This window comes from Mirounga angustirostris, unplaced genomic scaffold, assembly GCF_029215605.1.
Source record: "Mirounga angustirostris isolate CCGP_5_RB_7025 unplaced genomic scaffold, mMirAng1.0.hap1 SCAF_13, whole genome shotgun sequence".
In the NCBI taxonomy this organism is placed as follows: Eukaryota; Metazoa; Chordata; class Mammalia; order Carnivora; family Phocidae; genus Mirounga; species Mirounga angustirostris.
The window spans coordinates 9993375-10002745 of NW_026991721.1; positions in this window are offsets into that span (position 1 = coordinate 9993375).

The window sequence follows — 9371 nt, forward strand, 5'->3', positions numbered from 1 at the left end:
GGGAACATTCGCTGTGGAGGAGGAAGCCCCGCCAGCACCCCCCACCCCCCTTGCCACGTTCTCGGAACTGGCACTCCAGCACCAGGCGGCCCTCTTGGGCTCTACGGACCTGGCAGGAGCCACAGGAGCCCCTGCAAATCCAGCACCGGCCTGGCAGAGCTTCCTGGTTCAAGGGCACAGGGGACCAGCCCTCTCTTTTTCCTCCGAATCTTTTTCTTGCTCTGGGTAGATCATGTGCCTTCACCTCCCACCAGGACCTTCTCGGTGGGTAAAGGTAAAATGTGCTGGCGTTCGGGGCCCACGCAGGCTGGCAGCCGGGCAATCATGTTGATGAATCACGCGAGCGCTGCAGGCGCCCGGTCCTTGTCGAGCATCACTAATGAATTAGCTTCACCCCCAGCACGGGGCCTCTCAGCCTTTCCCTGCTCCCCAGGAAGGCAGGAAACTGAGACCCGGGAAGGGGGAGCAGCGGGGAGGGAAGAAAGGGCTCCAATGGCTCCAGGGATGGGCTCGGACCCAGCCGTCCCCTCTGCCCACACACGCGCGCACACACACACACACACCCCGGAAAAATGCCCAAAGTGCACGTCCCTCAGGCCCCCCAGAAACGGCTTCTCTATGCCTCTTCACGAGCTATAACTGCCCTGCCCACCTCCAAATCTGTGTGGGTTTTTTTAAAATAAATTTTTGAAATACAGAAAAAGTACAAAGCTCTCTGTGACAAACACCCCTGTGCCCGGCATCCAGCGTTGACAATTGTTCACATTTTGTCATACTTGCTATACATCTATGTTCTTTTAAATAAAAAGAAGGCAGCACATGTAGTCATACAAAAGTCTCCTTTGTGCCCTCCCGTGCGTTTCCCCCCCCCTCCCCCGCGCTGATCCTGCCAAGGCCCCCTCTGGCTCCCATTCCCCTCTCTGGGGCCAGGACCACTGGGGTTGCTGAGACTAGAATAAGATCGTGGAGTGTCAGCATCGTAGGTTCTTAGCAAGGCTTTGAGCCTATTAGATCCAACCAGGAAACACCAGAGCAGGGATGATGCTGAGCTTTGTTAAATGTCCGCAAGAAGTTAGGGACCCTCATCCCAGAACAATGCGTGGAGACAGGAACTCATCATTGATGTGCACGATTCCCAGGGGTTCATGATCTCCTGGGGTCTAGTCCAACTCCCTCATTCGGAGAAAAGGGACATTGACCATGTGTCCTTCATGCCACGCCTCACTCCCCTGACCTGCATCGCCCCCCAACTTGAGTCCTTGCCTCCATTCAGGTATTCATTCAACAAACAGGAAGTCCCTACTTGTGTGCCCAGGCACTGGGGATTGCTGTGAATGTGAACATTGTAGACAAAAACCCCTGACTGTAGAACTTCTATCCCTGTGAGTGGAGATAAGCAACAAAATGCATCCACAGTCGGTCAGGGGCTAGTCAGGCTATGCAGGAAATGAAGCAAGGGAGAGAGAGAAGGAGGATGGAGGACCCCATTTAAAACAGAGTGGCTGGGGAGACCTCCTTGACGGGATGGCCTTGGAGAAAAGATGGGAAGGAAGAGAGAGGGCAAACCTTGCAGACAGATGTCAAGGGGAAATGCATTCCAGGCAGAGGGGGTGGTGGGGCCAAGACCCTGGGGCAGGAGTGGGGAGGGGGAGAGGGTTCTGGAGCAGCAAGGAGCCTGGGGAGCAAGGAGGAGTATGGTTACAGATGAGGCCAGAGACAGCTAGTGAGGAGGGGGCAGACCTCAGCGGGGCCGTGGCTTTTGCGGACGCTTTGGTTTGACTCTGGGTGAGAGAGGTCACTGGGGAACTTTGAGCAGAAGAGTGGCAAACAATCTGACACGTATTTCAACAGAATCCATTTGGCTGCGGCTGTAAGAAAGGGGTGTGTGTGTGTGTGTGTGTGTGTGTGTGTGTGTCGGGGGGAGGAGTTTGTGCAACTCATACCCCTGTCGTTTTGATTCTCTTCCACAGGAAAACGCTGCTTATCACTTACTGAGCACCTGTAGATCATCTCATCCACCTCCCAGCACAGTTTTGCCAGGCAGTACTAAATGCCCCTTCTTTGACTGATGAGAAAACAGATCCCGCGAAGTAGCTCGATCAAGGTTACCCAGCTGGGAAGGGGCAAAGCCAGGCCATCCTATTGCAACGTCTGGGCTTCTCCTACTATGTCTCATTGTCTCTCTCGGCTGGGGGAAATTGAAGAAAGCACCCAGGTTGTCTAAACGCTTGCCCCCATCCTGCAAACAGCAAAAAGGTTCCAGGACTGCCCTACTTGGAGATTTTGATCCCAGGCCCCAGGGCTCGGTGTGTTTGACCAACTGGGGGCGTCCTAGGACGCACAGGACAAGCCTAGGAACCTCAAACAGGTTCAAGAAGGCAGAGCAAGGAGGTTCCCAAGTCCAGGGGCACCCCAGGGCTGTGATCTGGGCTTCAGGGTTTGCCTATTAGCAAATTCCAGGCAGTCTCCGACCCATGATTAGCCCAGGGCCCTTCACTAGGTAGCCAAACTCATGAGGCTAGCTCAGCCACTACCAACCTGCTCCCCAGACTCCTTCGAAACTAGAGTCTAGACATGTCCTGAGGATCACATTCCCCTGGAACTTGAGCCCTGAGGGTGACCTGCCAGGACTGTTGGAAGGTGAGTCTTCTCCCTTACCTCTTCCAGGGACACCAGAGCTGGAGCAAAAGAGGCCGAGAGTAAAGGCCACACCTCCATGCCATGGACGGGAACCCGACCATTCGAAGGGGTTCTGGCCATGACACCTTCTTTTCCCAGGAAGAAGCTGCAGTGCTCATGGCTAGCAGCTGCCCTTATGTTAATACATTCCTCCATCTGTGGTCAAGGGCAGGCTGGATCTTCTGCCCTGACACTCTACACCCAGGTCTCGACCAGGACTGCCAAATACTTGCCTGCTCTGGTCCCCTTCTCTGGGGCAGGGGCTGCTGAGGGTCACAACTTCTTCTTCCTGAGCACTCAGCCCAACTCCTTCTCCCAGGGCGATGGGGTGGGGCTGGATTGAGCCCTGGGCCAGTGGAGGTGGGCAGAAGTACTACATGCCACATCCATACACAATCCTCCACTCTTTGATTTTCTACAGTATTAAAGGTGGAAAAACCTGGATCCCCAAGTCACCACTTAGAGATGAGTGACCCGACCCACATTAAACTGTGAGGCAAATGAGAAATACAATTTTTTAAAAAAAATCTTATTTATTTATGTGAGAGAGAGAGAGACAGAGAGAGCACAGCAGGGGGAGCATCAGAGGGAGAGGGACAAGCAGGCTTCCCGATGAGCAGGGAGCCTGACATGGGCCTCGATCCCCCCAGGACCCTGAGATCATGACCTGACCCAAAGGCAGACGTTTAACTGACTGAGCCACCCAGGCACCCCAAGAAATACATTTTTAGTATGTTTAGCCATTTAGACTTAAGGGCTGTTGGACTGACTAGCACACTTGCTCTCAGTTTCTCAAATGTGCCGGCTTCTCTCTGTTCCAGGACCTCTAGACACATGCTGGGTTCTCCTCTTCCTTCTCGACGTGGCTCGCATTCCTCATCTTTAAGGTTTCAGCTCAAACTTTCCTCTCTCAGAGACTCCTTCCAGAATCTTCCAGGGCACATCAAGCCGCCACGCTATAGATCCTCGAGCTTCCACGTTTCTCCTTCGAAGTACTTATTCCAATTCCAATTAAAGAAATAATTCCCTGTGAATTCTTTGATTGAAAACTGTTTCCCCTGTTATAAGATATAAGCTCTATGAGGGTAGGGACCTTGTCTGCTGATATTCCACATACTCAGCCCTGTGCTTACTGCATTGAGCCCGCTCAAGGAATATGTGTTGAATGAACAGATGGAGACCGTCTTTTCCTCATGTGTCTTGGGGCCATCTGTTCCATCTGAGCTACTCATCATCTCTGAACCTTAATTTTCACATCTGGAGAAGGAACCCAGGGCTAGGGGTTGGTGAGCAAGGCACAAAATTTAAGGGGGCGCCAAAGAAGACTCAGTAATCAAGATAAGTGACAGTTTAATGCAATATTTTTAAATCCAAAATTGATGCAAAAAGTCTATGATGAACAAAATATTAAAATTTTAAATGAAGATAGGATCAGTTATCAGTGCTATCTATGATGAACCATATCAAAGCCTCTGGCAAAAGGGAAAATCAACAGTACTCAAGCTGTCTTTACTTAAAATGTTGGTATTTTGTTCATTTGAATTTTTTGCATTCACTTTTATTTTTTTAAGTAATGGCGTTCAACTATTATTTCTCTTGATTGCTGAGTTTTCCGGCACTTCTCTGAATTTTGTGCCTGGGAAAAGGCCTCCTTCCCTTCACCCTAGTCCTGGCCCAGGAATGGGCGCAGTCACCCTCTCTTGAAGAATGATCATGAAGCTTCAGGGAGTAATACGGGACCTGGGGATTGTCATTCTGAGATATTAACTGATGCTCCACCGGAGACAATTTTCAACATATCCATTCCCGTAAGTTGGCTTCCTGTATTCTCCACTCTCCAAGGGAAACTCAGAACAAAGGGTCAAATCCTTGGCTTTGAGTTGCAAAAGAAGCTTTGAAACCCAGAGTTCGGACTACAGCCATGCAAGAGCTGGGTTTAGAGAGAGAAAAATTTTTCTGAAGGTCCAAAAGCTTGGCTTTGAACTTGGAGAGAAGGGAGCTGATGATGTAAGCCCTGGGAGCGGGAAAGCATGTGTCATCACAGAAGCCAAGATCCCACCCAACAAGAGATAAAGCCTCAGCCAGTAGGTGGGAGAGAAGGGGCAGAGCAGAGCACCCCTACAGATGGATGGCCTGCAAAGGAGCTCAGGTGCCACCTGCCCTGGGCTGAGGCAGAGGGCGGCACGAAAAATATCCCAGATACATAGAGGGGACACCAGGGCAGAGGGAATCTGTCCTTTCCTTACCACATGTGGCCTAAGAATTCAAGAGGCCTCCTAAAGCCTCCCCTTGGCTGTATGGAGAAGCCCCAGGAGAGTAGAAATTGAGGGGAGCTAGCCCCTCCCCTGAATCCCCTACACACCCGTGTCACGAGGGAGAACATCCAGAAGTTTCTGCACCTCTGAGATGGACTTGGTGGGCTGACAGCAGCTGATGGACCTGGAGGGGCTCCATGTGTGGTCCAGCTGAAGGGTTGTTTGTGTAACCCCGGCAACCAGAGGTCAGAAGGTCGTAGTTGCTTCTGGGAGGACACAGGTGGATGGACCAAAACCCATGAAGATCACACATGTCAGGGGGAGGCCATATAGATAGATGCCTCTCCCCCAAGAGCAAGTGCCACCCCTCCTGGGGAGTAGGACACAAGAGGGAGGAGGGGCAGAACTCCTGACTTGATTGGATTTGAATCTTGAACGAACAATTTGAATTCAAAGGGGATGAGGAGGTTGGGCTGGAAAGCAATGGGTGGACGTCTTTGCTAAGTTCAGTTACAGATAGACCAGCGTACATTTCTGAGCTCCCGACTCATGGGAGCTCTAAGTGGTGACTCACTCATCTCTAAGTGGTGACTTGGGGATCCAGGTTTTTCCACCTTTAATACTGTGGCTTGGGAAATCCACACCCGCTGTGCGCACAACTGAGCAGATGGTGCCATGCACAGTGGAACCCCGTCCCAGGGGCCCCATGGGCATCGGGGACCCGGCAGACTGGTGTACTTTTAGGGAAGTCGAGGAAGGGTATCACAGAGGGTCCTTAAAGGCTGGGAGCGTCCCCGCCAGGTGTAGAAGGCACTGCACAAATGCTCATCCCCTTCTTCTTGATGGTAGCATGGATGTGAAGGACATCTGAAGTCCTTGAGCCTCTCAGCATTCTCCTATGTCGGACAACCCCAACTGCCCTACAAAACGGAACCCGCCCGCCCTCCCGCACAGGGTGAAAACGCTGGGACCTCACTTTGCCAGCTTCCTTTGCAAGCTGGGTGGGTACAGGTAGGGGACCAGGGAGCCACCCATCAGAAGCACCCACCCCTGATTTGGAATCGGAAATGAGGGACGCAGAGCACGGCGGACTGCGCAGGATCCCTTCCAAGGTTGGGTGGGGGCTGGGGCAGCGGGAGCCACGTCCAGTGCCCAGCAATGGGGGAGACAGGCTGTCGCCGTGGGCCAAGGTTCATGGGACAATTTTGGCCCCCATTTTTGGCTGGGTAGCCTCTAAGCTTTGTTCTCAAGTCTACCTGAAGATTCTGTGAGCTCTGAATTCCTTTTACTAAATTCCTCTTCTTTTTTTTTTTTTTTTTTAAGATTTTATTTATTTGACAGAGAGAGACACAGTGAGAGAGGGAACACAAGCAGGGGGAGTGGGAGAGGGAGAAGCAGGCTTCCCGTGGAGCAGGGAGCCCAATGCGGGGCTCGATCCCAGGACCCTGGGACCATGACCCGAGCGGAAGGCAGACGCTCAACCGACTGAGCCACCCAGGCGTCCCTTAATAAATTCCTCTTCTGCTTACATTAGCTAACGTCTGTTTCTGTTGCTTGCAAAGAGCTTTGACCCCTACCGTGCGTGAGCAGACTTCAGCCTGTGAGCACTAACAGAGCCCCATAACCACCGTGGAGGGTCCACTGTCCCATGCTGCAGGGTCTTCACTGTGGTACCCAGGGGTGCCCACACTGCCAGGTGCCTTGTATATGCTCGGGAATCAGTTTGCCCATGTTCTTCAAAGCCAGCCTCCTGCCCTGGAGCCAGAGCCCTCCAGGAGAACGTGTCTCTGCTGCAAGGCTCTTATCATGGGGACCACACCTTGTCATTGGGGCCATAGTAAGGATGCTGGGGTCCAGAGTCCCATAAAGTCTTTTCTGAACACTGCTCCTTCGGCATCTCACCCAGTCGATCTCTTAGGATGGGTGGGCTAGACCGATGCCCTTCTGATCTGTCCCTTTACCTGCAGACCTGGGAGGAAATACACTCACATTCACACACACTCGCATATCCCTTCAGCATATCCTTCGTATCCCATATCCTTCAGCAAAAGAAAACAAAGCCCCATGTTTGGCTGGCTGCTAATGCCATGACCCGGCCCTGCTAGGAAGCTTCTAGGCCTCCACTTCTGCCTACTTGAGAGCCCCATTTCAGTGACGTGATGGGAAAGGCCTTGTGTTCAGAGCACCGACACCCGAGCGTGTGCTCACCAAGCTGCATGGCTTTGGAGGAGGTTGCTTCCTCGCTGGCCCAGATTACTTGGTTATCACAAAGGTTTTCCCAGGAGTGAAGCTTTACGGTGCCAAGAACTTGCCCTCAGAGCCCTGCCTGTAGCAGCGTCCGGTCCCGTGAGAAGCGTGGAGTGTCTGAATGCCTGGGAGACCTGGCCAGCCTCCTCTGACCTTGAACCGAGACCCTGGCGGGGTGGGGGGGGGGGGCTTCCTGGATCTGACTCCTCCTCTACCCTTGCATATTTGGCTGTTCAGAAAATGTCCTTGAGAATGGGTGGCCCTCCGGATGGTCAAAGAAGAAGGCGGGGATCGGATTCTCATTGTCAGGCCCTCCATCTGTCTGGGTGTAGCAAACCCACCGTCCTCCCCACGCAGGCTTCCTGCCACCCCCTCCCCCGGGGGTGGGGGGTCTTCCAGGTCCACAGACAGATGCCTTCCCCACTGGCCAGCTGTCAAGCCCGCGAGCTGGTGGCTCTGCGCGTCACCACGTGACCTGGGCCAGGCAGTACCTGTCAACGTCAGCTGCCCCAGCTCGGCGACGGGCAGAGCCTCACACGCGTCCACGTGCGTCCGCAGTGGGGCCCGAGAGCGTGGCATCCAGCGCTTCTCCCCGACCTGCTGTCCCACTGGCCCGCGGGGCTGCACACCCCCACACCACGGCTGTCAGCGCAGCTCCCACCTGCGCCCCCAAACTTCCCCCGGAGGGGGGCCCCCCGGGGTTCTCGCTGAAAAGCTGAAGGCCCACGGAATATTCCCAGCACCCAGCAGGCTGTGGGGGCTTCAGAAAGCTAGCAGTCGTCATTGTGCACCCCACCACAGTTTCTAAAGCATCTGTGGGGAGTGGAAGGAAGCTTCTGGTAGCAGCTACATTTGGGCACCCACTGCGGGTGACTCGCTTCCACGCCCAAAGCCTGGCTTCCAGTGAGGGGACAGGTGGGCCGCCTCCAGGAGAGCCTGGCAGAAGTTGGCCTTGGGGACACGACAGGGGCAGCCTCGGCCTCCCCGTGAGGCCGTACAGTGGGTCGCCTGACCCAGCAGGGGGCTGCTCCTGGAGAAGGGTCCTGAGGAGGCCTGTCCAGGGCCAAGCAGGAGGAGGCAAGAGCCAGAGCCTGTGACTATGTCAAGTCCCGACTCCTAGCTGGGCCCCTGTTCCCTCTGCGCCAGAATCAAGGCAGCTACTTGTCGCCCGCAGAGCGCTTTATGCCCGCCATCCTGGGTAGCCCACAGCCTGGGTCCTGCCACTCGCTTCTGCTCAGAATGGTCAGGTGGCCTCGCAGCCCAGCGCAGGAGGCAGCCTTGGGTGTGGAGAGCCGGGAATGAGCCCAGGCAGTCTGACCCCAGAGCTCAGGCCCCGCCGTGGGGAAGAGAGGGCGCTGGGCTGAGGCTGGCTGGGGCCTGACCGAGGACTCAAGTCTCAAAAGGGCGAGGCGAAATGAAGCCCTAGTACCCACGCCCACACTCACCCGACAGCAAAGAGGGGGAGTGACAGGGCAAAGGCCTTCGCTTCAACAGAGGGTTCAGCAACCTCAGTAGCCACAGGGTGGGGAGTATCCACCCCTCCTGCCCTGGGGACACAGAGTCCCCTAATTGAGGAGGAGGACAGAGAAGGGCTCCTTAGCATGGTAGGAAAACCTAGCCAACCCGCCTTCCCCATGGGCTTGCCCACCTCACAGCCTCACTTGTCCGTCCCCACTGACCCCCGACCAGGCCTTGAGCTGGCCCCTGCACTGTGTCCTGGCCCACAGCCTTGCCTCCTTCAGCCCCCACCACTGGCCATGCTGCCCATTTCAAGGGCCAGCTCACACTTGCCCTCCCCCACTGGGCCTGCCCCGAGTAACTCAGTGGGGTGGGCAGAGGTCAGGAAGGCGGTTATGACTCGGAGTCAACTCACATCCCCCCCAAGGCAGCCGCCACCGTGGGCTCCCATGCCAGCCCTTACCAACAGGCGCCCACCCACAGTCCTTGCTGCTGTGTGACCTGGGGCGAGTGGCTCCGCCTCTCTGGGTGTCTGTCTCCTCATCCAGAAGTTGGGGAAATCCATGCTCTGCTCCAGGCAGGAGTTCCAGAACCACCTAAGCTAGGCATTGGCCCCCCCTTCCTGCTACCACATGCCCTGGGTCACCCCGTCCTTACACAGTCCTTCGGGCTGGGACCCAGGATCCAAACGGGGAGGCTGGGATGGGCTGCCTGGAGAGAGGCCGAAGGGGG